Here is a 17,125-nt window from a genome sequence, read left to right as displayed (position 1 = left end):
TGCCATCCTGGTGGAAAGCAGCTTTAGACAGCAACAGAAAAGCATTCACGTTTGATCTGCATGTTTCACTGCAGGAGACGTGCTCTACATTTGAGTGACACAGATACCTTGGCATGGTTGCATATGGTTTCTGGATTTTATTTGAAAGGAAGGATGCTGTGAAGAAAAGCATAGACTCATGAAGTTCCATTTATTATTTCTTTTTCTTATTCATCACAGGATCAAAAACCTGGAGTGGACATACAGTAAACATGCAAGAAGTTATGGGATATATCCTTTCTCTACTTTTTGGCATTCCTCCTCCTCAGCCCCATCATATATCCCAGCAGGTCAGCATTTGTTCTGATTTGGGGGTAGACAGGGTAGAAGGAAGCAAGGGCTGAGTTTAGAGGTAAGGGAAGTTGAAAGCTAATCCATGGTCTATATCTAACCATGACCTACTCCATGGAAAGGGGGAGTCTGCTTCTCCTTATCTCCCTGGTGGACTGAAACCAAGAGTCATAAGCAAGAATCCTATTTGTCCTAGATGCCTGGCAAAGAGCTCAGCTCTGTCCTTTGTGGGATCAGTGGCTGCTGTAATTAATGATTCCTTCCGGGAAATTCAGCTGTGCCATTATCACAGTGAGAAGGAGCACCAAGTCCCAGAAAGCTTCTGAGTGAGTTCCACGTGGGCTATGCCCCCAGGGGGATCCTTGAACCATTCCTGGAAATCAGAGGCTCTGGACCACTGAGGACAAATCAAGTCTGATTGGTCATGTATTCAGACTCTCTTGTAGTCACTGAAATCTGTATAGAAACAAAATGGCTCTCACGACTTGATGTCAGGATGGGAACCCAAACAATCTGACCTGGGCACAAGGCCACGAATGACAAGGCAAGAAACAATGCTTAATGTCATTTTGCACTTCATGCTATGTTCTGAGATAACAAACACACATGCACTATCTCATCTTTACAGCAACTCTAGGAAGAAGAAAGCATAATAACTCCCACTGTCTATATAAGAAAACTGAGGACCCAGAAATGAGGTTTTCTTCTCAAAGAAGAAAACTGACGTGGCAGGGTGTAAACTTAGAATCACATCTGCCTGATGACAAAAAATGCTGCCCTCTCATTTGAGGGCTGGAGGCAGGTAGAATCTCACAGACAAAAATAAGGTTTCTCTCCTGATTTTGTAACTAGGACATTGGTCCCTTATTCCAATACACACATATACCCCATGAGAAGAGAGAGCAGTCCTAATAAAGCAGGACTTTAGGAAGCTAAATCCTGAGTTTTACTGACCAAAGCAGAACTGGCAGAATCTATTGCTCTGATCCCATCTGATCTGAATGCACTGCTCCGTGAATATGGGATCCGGCACCATAGGCCTTTGTGACTGGCAGTTCCAGGCTGCATGCTCTTGGCATCCATGCTGGGCACTGTACTACATCATTTTCCCTCCCATGCAGGCGTCTTCTTCCCCAGTGGGCTGTGCCTTCTTAAGGACCCAGATCCTTTCACTCCTGCTTCAAACCCTCTGCACTAGCTGCCATGATCCCTCAGAGAAGATCCTCCTCCTCTGGAGTCACTCTGTCTCTACTGGCTCCTCCTCCAACCTCTCCTCTGGAATGCTCTGACAATGCAAATTAAAGGAGGTCACTCCAACTTAAAAGTCACTCAGGGACCCACTGTCTTTCAGCACAACATCCAAAGTCCTTCCTAAACTCATCCCTCACCCTTCCCTCACCAACATCTGGCTCTCCAGCTATGCCAGATTACCTGCAGCTTCACAGCGGGTTCTTACTCCCCAGTTTTTACTCATGCTCTTCAGGACAGCTGCAATGTCTTTTCCTCACCTTATTCGCCTAACACTATGGCCTTCACAGAATCACCTCACCTCTCTGAAACAGAAATGGGTAGAAGTGGGTTGTTCTGGGAGCTAGTAAAAAAGAGTCAGAAGATGGAATGAGGTCAAACATTTCTTGACATGTTCCAGGCACTTTACATGTACCATTCCATCTAATCGTCATCAACAACCCTAAGGAAAAGCCCGAATTGCTTTCCTGTCACAGGGTGATTAGGTCCCGAGTGTCACACAGGTAGAAAGTGATAGAGTCCAGGTAGCCAGGAACCAACAGCTCCAACACAAAAACCCTCCCCACAAGACCACGCCCCTGGGAGCTACCAAGGCTGCATAATTAATGTGCTGGTCCAGAAGGGGTCACCCACGCATGAGATCACTAAGCTGATGAGTAAATGGCATCATGGAAACCACAGGGCCTGGAAGGGGCCAAATGGAGCATCTCGTGCTTCATGCTCTTTATACCGGAAGAAGTTTCCTATGATAATATTAACCACAATGTTGAGTAATAATAAAAATACCATTTCTACACGGCTCCCCATAGGCCATCTTCTCTGTGAATTTACATATGTCTACATTTTTTTCATTTAATCCATAAAACAGTCCATTTTGAAGACGAGAATACCGAGGATAGAGAGGTCAAAAAACATGCCTAAGGAAGCACAGGAGCACAGGGTAGAAATAGGGTGATAGTCTAAGGCTATTTGACTCAAAGCCTGTTCTCGGAAAACCCAGGCTATCCTGCCTGTACACTCTTTCACATTATATGCCACCTTCCTCAATGAAGTTGCAATGGCCTTTGTCTGTCGGTATAGGACCCACCAGGAGAGGCCGGCAGGCTGTCTCTCAAGGGACCCCGCTGGATTCATTCATTCCTTGTGCCTCACAAACCCAAGGACTGAGGACCCTACAGTCAGGGGTGTTCAGAGAGACTGAGGCTTACTGGCAAAACTTATGAAAGACAGGCACAATTGACAGAATGAACTCTCGATAAGTGTGTCCACTTACAATGATTATTGGAAAGGCCAAGAAGACCAGAGTGCCTCTGCTGCCATGAACAGCACATTTATTCCTTGTCTGGAGAAAAATGACAATCGTGTGCCCATGAAACAGACATTTGTGGAACCTCTGCACAGCAGTGATCAAAAGTAAGTATAGCAACAAGGTGGTTAGGTGAGCACATCACCATCTAAACTATGCTGAGCTTCTGTGGGTTGTAGGTGACAGAAGATCACTTGCATTTATTGAAGTAGAAAGGAGAGTTTCTTATATTAAAAAAATGGGGCTATCTCATAATATCCCTGGACAAGAATTAAACTGTGGTCTTGAGAGGGATAGAAGTTAAGAACAAGAAAAACAGAATCCATGAGATTCTCTTTCTCTCAAATATTATATACATATGTATGTTCATATAGATAAATCTATCTATCTACATCTATCTATCTATCTATCTATCTATCTATCTATCTATCTATCTATCCTCTGTAAATTTTAGTTGTTAGATATATAAATGACATATATTTTTATATATCTGTTTCTCCTCATTCCTCTCTCTCCTCCCACAGTCTGTCAGATCACCTTTTCTCTATACATCAGCTTCACCCTTTTTTTGTGTAAGTCAGAATTCTTGCTTCACAGAAACTGGTTCTGACTAAATTTAACAGAAAAAGAATTTATTGGAAGGCTATTAGGAAGGCCAAAGAACAAGACAAATGAATGAAAAAATCAACAGGGATAAAAGGAAGCTTGACAGCCAGACACCACCAACATTCCACTGCAGACCAAGCCTGCTAAGGATGCCACTGCTGCCGCTCCTCCGAAATCCTGTCTCAGCTTGTCCACCCTCCCCACGTGCTGGCACCAGATGCCACGTGAACACAGACTCTGCATCACCTCTAGCAAGCTTGTGAGCTTTTGTTATGGAAATATACAATTGCATATAATATACACACATACTGCACACACACATGATATAAACATACAGATAGATACATATACACACACCCAAATAGAGAGAAAGGTATAAGGAACTCCCATCACTAACTTAAATAATTCTCAGCTCACAGCCCATCCCCACAGCCCCCATAACATTTTGAAACAACTACCTTCATCCTATCATTGAACCCATGGCTACATCAACACCTGTCTCCAGAACAGGCTTACACAAACATGGCATGACCCACATCTTGGGCCCCATCATTCTTTGCTGAGGGCGCTGTCCTGAGTATGCTACGATGCTTAGCAGCACCCCTGGTCTCCATACATGAGGTGCAGAGAGCCTCATCCTCACTTGTGCTTATGACCACTGAATATGTCCTAGACTTTGCCAAACATCTAGGGAGCAAAACTGCCCTTAATGGACACACACATATATATGCTCACAAAACTATACTCACTCTTAAAACATTTCAAAATAATTTCACAATATCATGACATTTCAAGTCACAGTTCAAATTTAGCAGATTGGGGCGCCTGGGTGGCTCAGTGGGTTAAAGCCTGTGCCTCCGGCTCATGTCATGATCCCAGGGTCCTGGGATCGAGCCCCGCATCGGGATCCCTGCACAGCAGGGCACCTGCTTCCTCCTCACTCTCTGCCTTGCCCCTGCCTACTTGTGATCTCTGTCTAAATAAGTAAAATCTTGGGGAAAATAAAACATTTAGCAGATTATGTCATAAATATTTTGACTCTCTGTATTTGTTAAATCCTGAGTGAGGATAAGACCCATACCTTGCAATTGGTTAACAAGTCTCTCAAGCCTCTTTTAATTACAGGCCTCACTTTCTCCCTCCTCTTTCTTTACCCTTGCAATTTATTTTCCTAAGGCAACAGGCCCTGTAAGGGTGCCTGGGTGGCTCAGTTTGGCAAAGCATCCGACTCTTGGTTTCAGCTCAGGTCCTGATCTCAGGGTCCTGGGATCCGGCCTCTTGTTGGCAGAGAGCCCAATGTGAAGCTGGATCCCAGGACCCTGGGATCATGACCTGAGACAAAGGCAGAGCTATAACCCACTGAGTCCCCAGGTGCCCCTATTTATTTCTTGAATCAACCACCGACACCTATTACATGTCAGACATGGCTCTGAGTGTTTTATTAACATTAAATATCATTTCATCTTTACAATCATCTATGAAGTGGGATTATTATCACCCCCATTTCTTCCTTCAGGAAACTGAGACCTACAATGTTAGAGTAACACGGCTCCTAAGAGGCAGAGCTAGGATCAGCTTGGGCCTGGGCATCATGTTTTAAATCACTATGATTAGTCTCCAAGAACCTACAAAAAGTCCAAGTCCTCACCCCAAACCTTGGTTTTCCCCACCCTACAGTCCCCACGTGGCCCGAGATTCAAGGACATTCTCTCAGTTCCTGTAACAGTACACATCCTTCCCTGCTCTCACTGAACACCTTCCCACATCTGCCTTTTATTTCTTAGCCTTCTGGTCTCAGCTTCAACACTACCCAGTAAAGGATAAACTCTAATGCACGCTGTATTTTCAGCACTCAATGCAAAATAGTAATGATGAATTTCACGAATCATTATTTCCTTCCTGTCTTTTCCAACCAGTTGGTGAGTCCCTCACACATCCTGTCAGTCCTACTGATCATGCTTTCCAGTCACTGAAGGCCCACCACCCATCCAAAAGGCCATTCCCCCTACACACACACACACACACACTCACACACACCCCTATTTGGCCCTATCTCAGGTGCACAGTGGAGATCCTGACAACCCCTAGTGAGATGTAACTATTCCAGAGGGAGAACCGAAACTTCTCCGTCATCAAAACTACAACTTACTCGCTTCACGTCAGGTTTTTACAAGGACTTTAGCCCCAAGAAGGCCGAATGTCCATGTTCCTGGTTCAGGCCGCATTCCCACTCCTCCTTTCTCACAACACACTTGAGATAATTAGCAGCTCCATAAATGAAGACCTGCTCTGGGCTCCTCACAGATGGGAAACGAGGGGCACAGGAGCTGACAGATACCTTTTGTCAATCCAGTGTATTCCTGAGACACGGGCTGCCTCCCAGCAAGGCCCCAGCCCCCCAAGGTACCTCTGCACAGAGAAGCATCTTCCCAGGGGCCGCTCAATCAGTCATCCTCTGCGTCGACCTTGAAGAGGAAGTACAGGAGGTGAAAAAGAGCATCCTCAGGCCAGTGGCCATGATCTGGAGGTTCTGCACCCACTGGGGCAAGGAAGTGGGATCCGGAGATGCCAGGCAAGAAGCAAGCCTCACAGAAGGCTGGAAAATGGGAGCTGGTCGCCCTGCACTCAGCAGAGGCATCTTGTTGACCCGCCCCCTGTCAGCTATCCTAACAACCCTCCCTCTCATTGGCGCCTGTGCCCACATGCTGATTGGACAGTTTCCCAGCTCCCTAGGCCATTGGAAAGCATCACTGGAAAGCTCTCTGGACCCCGCCCACACAACCCGGGTCACCCAATCTCTCTCCTTCCCCATTCCCACCTGGTAGGGCCTGGGTCACACCACCATCATTCTTCTCTGCTGCTGCTATTTCTGAGTTTGGCCTCTCTAACTTCCACAAACTTTAGAAGGCTGTAGAGAGTACAAACTCAGCTTTCTCCCATTGGAGTTGCTTTAGTGCCCTTTTCAAAACACAGTTGGGCTTATTTGTGGGGACTATTCCTGGGTTCTTTGTTCTGCTCTGTTCTTTTTAAAAAAATTTTTTTTGAAGATTTTATTTATTTACCCAACAGACAGAGATTACAAGTAGGCAGAGAGGCAGGCAGATAGAGAGGAGGAAGCTGGATCCCTGCTGAGGGGAGAGCCCAATGTGGGGCTCCATCCCAGGACTCTGAGAACATGACCTGAGCCAAAGGCAGAAGGGGGGAAGGGAAATAGTCTATAATGAGAGAAGGTAGGGCTGTAGCAGAATATGGTTTTACTTCATCAACGACTAGGCTGTGGGTCTTGTGCCTTTCCACTGACCACCGCATTGCCTAATCTGTTTGGCACAAGATCCTGATCCTCAGTATTATGGGGGAAACATACAGGGGACCCCTGTGGTACAGTGAGGGGATCAATTCCCACTTGACTTACACCAGGAGACTTGAAACCATACAACCATTGCCACAACGGAAGCTCCAAGGCTGATGATGCTGATTTGGGACACTCTGGAAAAAAAAAACCCGGGAAAGAGCAGCAGGGTAATGAGACATTCCCCCACCCCACAGGGTTTTCTTCTTCCAGGAAGAAAAAGACCCAAGCATAGGAGGAGTGGAAGAGAGAAATCTGAATACAGGAGGCAGAACCCACCCCCCACCTGCCCTAATTCATCATAGGTTCAAAATTTGACCCAACTGTAAATCTGAAATTTACAGGGGCACCTGGGTGGCTCACATGGTTAGTCAATGACTTTAGCTTGGGTCTTGATTCCAGGATCATGGGATAGAGCCACATATCAAGCTCCCTGCTGGGCAAGGAGTCAGTCTGCTTCTCCCTCTACCTCTCCCAGCTACTCACCCTGAGGCCTGCTCTATCACACGTACTTGCGCTCTCTCTCTCTCTCCAATAAATAAATAAAATCTTTGAAAAAAAAGAAATCCAAAATTTACTGAAATAATTTAATTGGCAAAAATAAAAGGAGGCCGACTGGCTTTTGTGCCTCTACATCATAGGTTCTGAGTAAACTTTAATGTTGCTAGAAGGCACTGGTTGCCTAACCTTAATGGACTTATTACGAGGGCTCAAATCCTGTTTATAGCAAATATAATAACCATATTTTCTATCCTCTGTATTTAATGCTTTGACATCTCAGGCCTTGCTGACTTCGGAGGGACTGTCCTTGGCAGGCTTACTGAATTCCTAGAGATGGTCAGCAGCTTGCCTGGCAGCAAACCTTTCACAGGTAATGCAACGAAATCAGAGGCTTTACCCCCAACCATCTCTTGTAAGAAACTCTTACACTCTTGGCCACTATGCCCTGCCTTGATCACCCCAGGGGCAAGGACAGACTACTCCAGACACCACTGTGTCCCAGAACCCACTGAGATGACACAAACTAGGCAGTCTTAAACGTGTTTACCATGAGGGATGGGGCACCTGGGTGGCTCAGTGGGTTAAAGCCTCTGCCTTCAACTCCGGTCATGATCTCAGGGTCCTGGGATCGGGCCCACATTGGGCTCTCTGCTCAGAGGGGAGCCTCCTTCCCCCACACCACCCTGCCTCTCTGCCTACTTGTGATCTCTGTCAAAATAAATAAATAAATGTTTTTAAAAAATAAAAAAAAATGAGGGAGACCAACCAATTTTTTTAATTAATTATTTATTTTTTATAAACATATATTTTTATCCCCAGGGGTACAGGTGTGTGAATCACCAGGTTTACACACTTCACAGCACTCACCAAAGCACATACCCTCCCCAATGTCCATAATCCCACCCCCTTCTCCCAAATCCCCTTCTCCCAGCAACCCTCAGTTTGTTTTGTGAGATTAAGAGTCACTTATGGTTTGTCTCCCTCCAAATCCCATCTTGTTTCATTTATTCTTCTCCTACCCACTTAAGCCTCCATGTTGCGTCACCACTTCCTCATATCAGGGAGATCATATGATAGTTGTCTTTCTCTGCTTGACTTATTTCGCTAAGCATGATACGCTCTAGTTCCATCCATGTTGTCGCAAATGGCAAGATTTCATTTCTTTTGATGGCTGCATAGTATTCCATTGTGTATATATACCACATCTTCTTGATCCATTCATCTGTGGATGGACATCTAGGTTCTTTCCATAGTTTGGCTATTGTGTACATTGCTGCTACAAACATTCGGGTGAACGTGCCCCTATGGATCACTACGTTTGTATCTTTAGGGTAAATACCAAATAGTGCAATTGCTGGGTCATAGGGCAGTTCTATTTTCAACATTTTGAGGAACCTCCATGCTGTTTTCCAGAGTGGCTGCACCAGCTTGCATTCCCACTAACAGTGTAGGAGGGTTCCCCTTTCTCCGCATCCTCGCCAGCATCTGTCATTTCCTGACTTGTTGATTTTAGCCATTCTGACTGGTGTGAGGTGATATCTCATTGTGGATTTGATTTGTATTTCCCTGATGCCGAGTGATATGGAGCACTTTTTCATGTGTCTGTTGGCCATCTGGATGTCTTCTTTGCAGAAATGTCTGTTCATGTCCTCTGCCCATTTCTTGATTGGATTATTTGTTCTTTGGGTGTTGAGTTTGCTAAGTTCTTTATAGATTCTGGACACTTGTCCTTTATCTGATATGTCATTTGCAAATATCTTCTCCCATTCTGTCAGTTGTCTTTTGATTTTGAGCCCAACGAATTTAAAGATGGTGAATACATCGCTATGATAGATTTGGCCAAGATGTTCTGATCAGTGCCTATTTCAACATCCTTACAGGCATGTGTGCCTCAACCATGAAGGACACATGATATACCTTGTTATACAAAGGGCATCCAAACCGCTCTGCTATCATAGGCAACCTTTGTGTGTAGGAACTTACTACACCCATCATTCTCGAGGAACAGAGGTGTGACATCACATTTAAGACATCTTACTGTGGGACGCCTGGGTGGCTCAGTTGGTTGAGCGGCTGCCTTCGGCTCAGGTCATGATCCCAGCGTCCTGGGATCGAGTCCCACATTGGGCTCCTTGCTTGGCAGGGAGCCTGCTTCTCCCTGACTCTGCCTGCCACTCTTTCTGCCTGTGCTTGCTCTCGCTTCTCTCTCTATGACAAATAAATAAATAAAATCTTAAAAAAAAAAGACATCCTACTGTGAGGAAATTTATTTGGCAAACTTGTTAAGGACCTACAAATGCGGGGGTTCCTGGCTGGCTCTGTCAGTTAAGTGTCTGCCTTCAGCTCAGGTCCTGATCTCAGGGTCCTGCAACAAGCCCTGCATCAGGCTCCCTGATCAGTGGGAAGCATGCTTCTCCCTCTCCCTCTGCCCCTGCCAGCCCCTTCTATTCTTCTATCTCTCTCTCTCTCTCTCTCTCATGCTCTATCAACTAACAAATTCAATCTTTAAAAAAGAAAAAAGGACATAGAAGTCCAACATCTTTCAGTACTTTTTGGGTTCTGAGGCAACATATTCCTTGTTTATAAATTTTACAGAAGCCCATATAGGCTGTTACTTGCCCATGAGCTCACAATGAAGGCAGGAGGGTCTTCCCTTAACAAAAGGCAAGTAAAAAATGTGCAAGTAAAAATGACCTGTTGAGGGTGACGGGGTGGCTCAGTTGGTGAAGCATCTGCCTTAGTTTCAGGTCCTGATCTCAGGATCCTGACATCCAGCCTGGCAGGGGGGTTCCCTGCTTGGTGGGGAGCCTGCTTCTCCCTCTCCCTTCCATCCCCTCTTCCAGCCAGAGCTCTCTCTTAACTACATAAATAAAATATTTTTTAAAAAAATCACCTGTTATTGCCCAGGAGAAAAGGCTTCAGCAGCCTCCTCTCTCCTTCCTGGAGTCCCTGGACCACCCATGCTATCTGTCAATTGTCCATGGGATCCCAATGCAAGAAACAGCCCTCCTTGGCCCTGGGTTATAGACCATGAAAGCAGCAGTTGCTGGCCATGCACTGGGCTCTCCTGGAAATAGAGTCTCTCACAGGCTCTGAGCCTTCCTATCCAGCTGTCTATTATTCTCTGGGTCATGGCACCCCCACCAGCTTAATAGAGTCACCAAGGCCTACTTGCTACAGGCTGAAGCCAAAGTCTGCTTATCCTACCTGCAGGTGGAGGTGGAGGCTTCTGTCCACAGTACATTGCCAGATTCCATGGTGCTGGAGGACTTCAGCTCTTCCTTCTACCCCTTGGTCACCCAGGGTTTTCCATGGGATCAACTGCATGAACATCTATGGAAGATATTACATTTTGATTTTGATGACCACGTCTCCCTCCTGCTCACATGACAGCTTCACGTCCTGGAGAAGCACCTTTCCTATGCCTTAAGGGTCTCAGATGAAATGGATGTCCAAATATCAGAGTCCACTGTGATGGAAAGCCTGAGTTTGAGTAAGATTCAGATGGCCTCAAATGGCCTCACTCCATGTTCTCTTCCCACTCTGCTCCCACAGATCAGATCCTCTGGCCAACAATGCCTCCTAAGCACAGGTACCAGGTACAGTTCCTCCCCAAGTAGTAAGTTCCAGTTCCCTGACAGCCTGTGGAATGATCCAGCAAGCCAGTCATTCCCTCCTGCAGGAAGTAGGGCTCACCTTCACTCTCCTCTTACTACATAGTCTGCACCCACAGCCCTTGTCCATTCTGTTCCCAGGTGCAACGTCCCCCATGGCCCTGCATGATGTGTGTGTCCTCCTTCCCTGGGCCATGAGGATAGGTCGGTAACAAATCACGGTGGATCTCAGCTATGTTGCATGCGGACAGTGCATAGCTTTAGGGTTGGAATCCCTCCCTTCGCCTACGGGTGAAGAAGAGGATGAAATCTTTCTCACTTGTACCTTTGTCAAGGCACAAAGAGGAGGCTCATGGACTTGAAGTTATTTGGATAAAAATCTATTTGGGGCTTGCAAGAATTCACCTGGAGCTAAAGGGCAGCCTTTATGTGAACGATGAAGAGGAAGGGAGGCTGCAAAGGCAAGGGCTTGGATGCTCTCTTAAAGGTCAAACTCCAGGCAGTGGGGAAACCCTCCAGTAATTACAGCAGAGAAGCAACATCACATGTTCATCTCAGTTCTTCCTGACAGCAGAGTTCAGAATGGATTCAAGGGAGGCTAAGAGTGGAACCAGCAAGATTGTTAGGGAGTCTTCTGCACCAGTCTGAGACAGCAGTGGGTGAATCACAGCACTGACAACAGGAAAGCAGGGAAGGAATGACCATATTTGGCAGGCTGTAGAGAGAGAAGAATGGAAAATGGAATGAGGTCCTTAAAGAAATCTGAATGGATCCTTTCCAAGGTGCAATGGAATAATTCGCCTCGAAGGGCAAAGGAAGATTTGAAGGGGCTTTTGAAGAAATGAACAAGGGAGTTGACCATGGACATTCCAGGTAAAAACCGCTTACATGCTAATCAAGGGGAGCTATTTGCATAATGTAGGGTAGAACCATAAGCAGCTGGATTTTCTTTTAAAGAATAAGATGGGATTCATTCCCATTTCAAATGGTCTCCAAGGCATAGTGATTTGGAGGGAAAAAAATAAAACAAGGCAGAGAATACAATACTCCTAACTAGACAAATATACATAAGGCCCAAGAGGACTCAGGTTACCCATAGAATGCTTTTGCAGACCACAGAAAAGGAAATGATTTTCAAAAAATAGAAACTAAAAAATTAGCTAACAGAAATGAGACTTACCTGGGAAAAGCAAACTTGCCTTTTTTTTTTTTAACCTTATATTCATTTTGTACTTTCGTGCTATTCACTTTGTTTCCCATATAAGGAGTGAGTACTCGTGTTTTTGATAAATTTGGAAGACTAAAACGAGTTGGTGTGTTCCCTAGATCAGATATATGAAGACACCTGTCCCTTGTGAAAACCCTAAAGCATTACAGACATTATTGGAAGAATCCTTTGACCACAGTCCCCAAGCCCAGCAGTGTTGACTGTCCTAACAAAGTCACCACTGTTCTGGTATCTGGGTGGCTCAGTCTGTTAACCGTCTGCCTTTGGCTCTGGTCATGATCCTGGGGTCCTAGGATCAGGTCACAGGTTCCCCTGCTCAGTGGAGAACCTACTTCTCTCTCTCCCTCTGCTTCTCCCCCTGCTTGTGTGCCCCTAATTTCTGTCAAAAAAAAAAAAAAAAAGAAAGAAAGAAAATCTTAAAAAAAGAAAAAGAAGTCACCACTGTTTTCACTTTGGCAAAACTTCTGCAGTTATTAAATGATCCCTTTTTTGTTAAGTCATAAAACACTATGTTTATTAAGCTGAAAGCAGAACTGCAAATAGTTTACATTTTGAAAAAGGGCATTTGGGATTAAGGTAGACACAGAGTGACTTGGGATCTTCAAAGCATGGTCTCGTCTCTGGCTTGATAATCATCTATTTCTTTGAGAGGTCTTTGGCCGCCATTCCAACCTTCTTGACAGGTGACAGTATATAGAGCGTGTATCTGGGTAAAGAATCAGAGATATTAGAAGAAAGTGCTGCGACCCACCCATTTCCGGTCCAGGTGGGTTAATAAGAGACACAGCTGTGGTTCGGGGCTTGACATCTTTTTTTCCAGGTGTGTATCCCAGAGTAGCATTCAGTCATGGTGGGCCTTGTTTCTTAGGCAGTTGTCCTGTTCCTCCTGAATCTGGGGGTTTCATGTCATGAGCAGAGGAGTTTGGCGATGGAGAAGCTGAATGAGATTCTGCTTCTAGAAACTGGACAAAAATTCCTGAAAAAGAATTGGCCACAGCTTGGTGATTTGGCTTCCTAGGTGCATTGGGGGCGCTTCTGGATCCAGGCTCCCAAGTCACCCCACTGGGCACAACCGCAGGCTCTTGACCACGCAGCTGCCATAGCTGGTCTTCTTGGATCCCCAGTGTGCTTGCCATCGACATCAACGCTTCTTGCCGTTCCACATCAGCTGCCTGCAAAGATACCACGAAGAGTCTCCTTAGGAGGGTTTTGTCCACCATTCCTTCAGCCTTACTTACTAAGGTCAAGAGTTTCTTCTGTGTGTCCTCCAGTATTTCCTGCTGGACCTCATTCTGTTTCTTGAACTCTTGGAGTTGGTCCTCCTTCACCTGCAAGTCGGCATTTGTTTGATGCCATCGTCCCTGTAACGACTTCAGTTTTCCTTCTAGGGTGTCTGCCTTTTCCATCCATTCAGTGATTTCCAGCTTGAGGTTCGCTAGCCTTCAATCATAGTGCCGTCCCTCTTCCTGGGAGGCAGCAAGCCGGAGCGCAGCTTCCTCTTTCTGCTGGGTGACCATGTGCAATTGCTCCCGCAGCAACTCCACCTGCAGACTGGCTCTATGGTTGCCCTTTTCCATGGCAGCGGAAGACAAAACGAGTTTTCCCTGCAGGACGGTCACTTTCTCTCTTATCTGAGCCACTTGGTCTTCTGAAGCCAAACTTTCCGGGCAACGAGAATCTTGGGCTTCTGCAGCGAGGTGCCATCCTCTCTCCGGCTCCTGGGTTAGGCGCAATTCTCTCTCATGTAACTGGTGACCCTCCTTCTGGTGGGCACAGGTTTCCGTTTCTTTCTGTTTCTGTGCCAACATGACATCATCTCTCTCCTGTTGACCCACAACTGCCTTTTCCTGCTTTGAATGAATGACGTCCATATGCCTGTTCAATTCCCCGCTCTCGCCGTGTTCTTTCTCTCGCAGCAGTTGCTCCAGAGAAAGTGCCCTCTCTTTCATCTCAGCAGACTGGGATTCCTCCTCCCTCTGCATCTTTGAAAGCAGCCGATTTGTCTCTTGCAAGGCCTGTTTTTCCATGTCCTTTTCTCTACATGTTTCCACCATCTTTCCATTTTCCTCTTTCAGCCGACACACATCCATTTCAAAATCTGCTATCCTCTCCTTCAGGCTGGTGACTGCCTGCCTCAGCAGCTCATTCTCACTCAGTTGGCCCCTGAGCTTCTCCTGTAAAGAAAGCAGTTCCTCACTTTTGGCTGGGATTCAGAGGTCCTGAGCCTGAGGGAAATCTTGTAGAACAGCCTGTTTCTCCTTTTGCTGCTCCAGGTGGGAATTGGAATCGCTGTGTTCCTGTGGCTTGCCTTCTCCTTCCCCCGTAGCAGCCCCTGAAGCAATCCGTCTGTGCTGATCTTCCTGGAGGGTTTCAATCTTTTTATCTTTTCCTTGCCCTGATTTTCTGAGCTCTTCTACCTCCTCTCGGAGCACCTGAGAAGACTCACTCAATCGGTCAGATTTCATAGCCTTCAGAGAGTCGGCTGCCTCTGCAGAGTCGCTGGAGGGCCGGAGGAAAATCGCGTCTGGGTTCCCTAAAAGGAGCTCCTTGGCATTGCAGAGCTCCCTGATGCGGAGCTGAAGTTGTGCTAGTTCCTTCTCTAGCTCTTGTAAGTTTATTTCATGTCCTTGGTAAGTGTGGATCTGGTCAAGAGGGGTCGTCTGCAGTTTCAAAACCTCGCTGTTGGTGCAAGCCCATCCCTGGAGTTGTCGCAGATCTCTCTGAAGCTGGGATGACTCACACTTCATATTTTGGACCGTGGTCAGCACCTGCTCTTTCCACTCCTCCATGATCGTCACCCGCGGTCTTAATGTGTCCCGTTCCTGTGAAAGCTGCTGGAACTGATCAATAGAAACTCCTCCAACCGCATGACCAGTGCTGGGTGTCTGCAGGATTGTCATTAAAGTCTGGCATTTTTGACTTAACGCATCCACTTCCAGGTCTTTTTCTCGAATAATGTGTGACAAATTCCGAACCATTTCTCTAAACACCTCTATGTCACTGCTTTCTATTCTAGTGGACAGTTTTTGATTTTCCTCTTGCATCTTCTGGAGTTCTGCTTCCTTGGCAGCAAGTCGATTGGTCATTCTGTGATAGTTCCTTTTCAGATTGCTATTCTCCCTCGTCTTCTCATTTAGGACCACCAAGACCTGTTCGCTTTTCAAAGTACACTCTTGCAACTGGCGCTGAAGTTGTTCCACGTGCCCATTCTGGTAGTGAGAAGCCCCAGAGATTTTCCTAGAAAGATCCTGAATTTCCAAATCCTTTTGCTGGATAATTTGAGTGAGTTTCCCAATCTCCTCTTTGGAGAGCCGATCCATCTGTTGATAGTCTCTAAGTTGTTGGCAGTGCCGGTCAGTGAGGTCTGCTAGCTTCTGCCGGTGGGTGTTTTGCAACCCCGCCACCTCCAGCTGATGTTTGTCCAGCTCCCGCTGCCGCCGCTGCTCTAGGTCCTTGATGTGGCTCTTCAGTTTCCACAGTATTTCTGTGTTGATGGTATTTGGTCCCTGGGTGGAACACTGGCACAACTTCCAATGAGTCACTTCAGCCTCCAATGTTTCAATCTCATGGAGGAGTCTACTGATCTGTGTCTGGGTTAAGATGACATCAGCCAAATCCCTGGCATCCCCAGGGAAAGTCCCTTTCCCCAGCACATGTCTCTTAATATCGATGTCCCTGGTCAAAGAGGTTTGGCTGCTGTCCACGGCCCCTAGGGAATGGCCTAGGCCAGAGCCCAGCCTACCAGCCCAGGAGAACATCTGACGGTCATACAACTGTCCTGGTCCGCGGTACAAAAGCGTCCAGCCCAGTCGGACTACCCCGCCAAGTGTCCCAGAACCCCAAGCTGCACAAGGCTAAGAATCAAAAGACTACAGATGTTTCCAGGCAACCCCTGCATGCCCCTGCCCCTTCCCTTCTGTGAACTCAGGTGTACCTAAGCATACAGAAGTTACCAGGCAACGCCTGCATGCCCCTCCCCCAACCCCCTCTCCAGAGCTTCCTTGTGCCTAAGCATACAGACCTTTCCAGGCAATGGCTGCATGCCCCTTCCCTACCCCTCCACCACCCCACCCCACCTCCTGCCGCTCACTCCCACACGCCTCTGCTGGTCAGGTACCTCCGAACAGCCAAGGCCCTCTGGCCACTGGTCCGGGTCCCTGTCCCCACAGCTTATCCCCACAACTTCCCACCCAGGCCTGGGCCCATTGTCCTCCTTGGTACCTGTCCAGGGTATGCCCCTAGTGCATGATCGAGCCTGACTGTACCCAGGTGCCTGCCCCCAGAAAATGCATATGGCCCTCTACTTCCCCATAAGTGGGATCACAATACACAAAGTCCTGTGTTATGGTCCTTCCACCCAATGGTACATTTTTCATTCTGGTGTAAATTACAGGGTCACACACATCCATCCAGCTAGGAGAGAGGATCCTTAGAGCACTTCCAGAGGTCTGTATCCGCACAGAGGATGGCCCTCATGGAGACTTTGTGTATTTACAGCCTCCAGTGGCTCCAGAGTGCTCTGTTCAGTTCCTCAGGGACAGCTTGGCCATGATTTGCTCTGGCGGTTCACTGGCCACTGCCCACGCTGCGCCTCTATCACCTCCCGCAGCTATGCGCCTAGACCAGGCAGGCGGTAGGGCAGAATGGTGGACACGCCTGGTCCGCGGGTCCTCCGCCTGCACAGAGTGGCAGGTGTGCAGCAGCAGAGGCCTGACTCCACCCCCCTTGCCAGTCCTGACGGATGCTAGTCCAGCGGATAGGGTTAGGAACGGCGCTGGCAGCTGCCCCGCAGGAGCCCCACTGCCCACCCCATCGCCACGATGAAGAAGCCATTCCACTGCGTGAAGCAGCTGGCCAACCAGACCCTGGCCTGTAAATATGCCCATTCGGGCTGGGATTGTGCCAGGTGAGGTCAGGAGCCAGAATGGGAGGGCTGGCGGCTC

Source organism: Mustela nivalis (assembly GCF_964662115.1).
Source record: "Mustela nivalis genome assembly, contig: HAP1_SCAFFOLD_232, whole genome shotgun sequence".
NCBI classification, from domain to species: Eukaryota; Metazoa; Chordata; class Mammalia; order Carnivora; family Mustelidae; genus Mustela; species Mustela nivalis.
The sequence above is the reverse complement of the archived record's forward strand: the minus strand, read 5'-3'. Positions refer to the sequence as shown.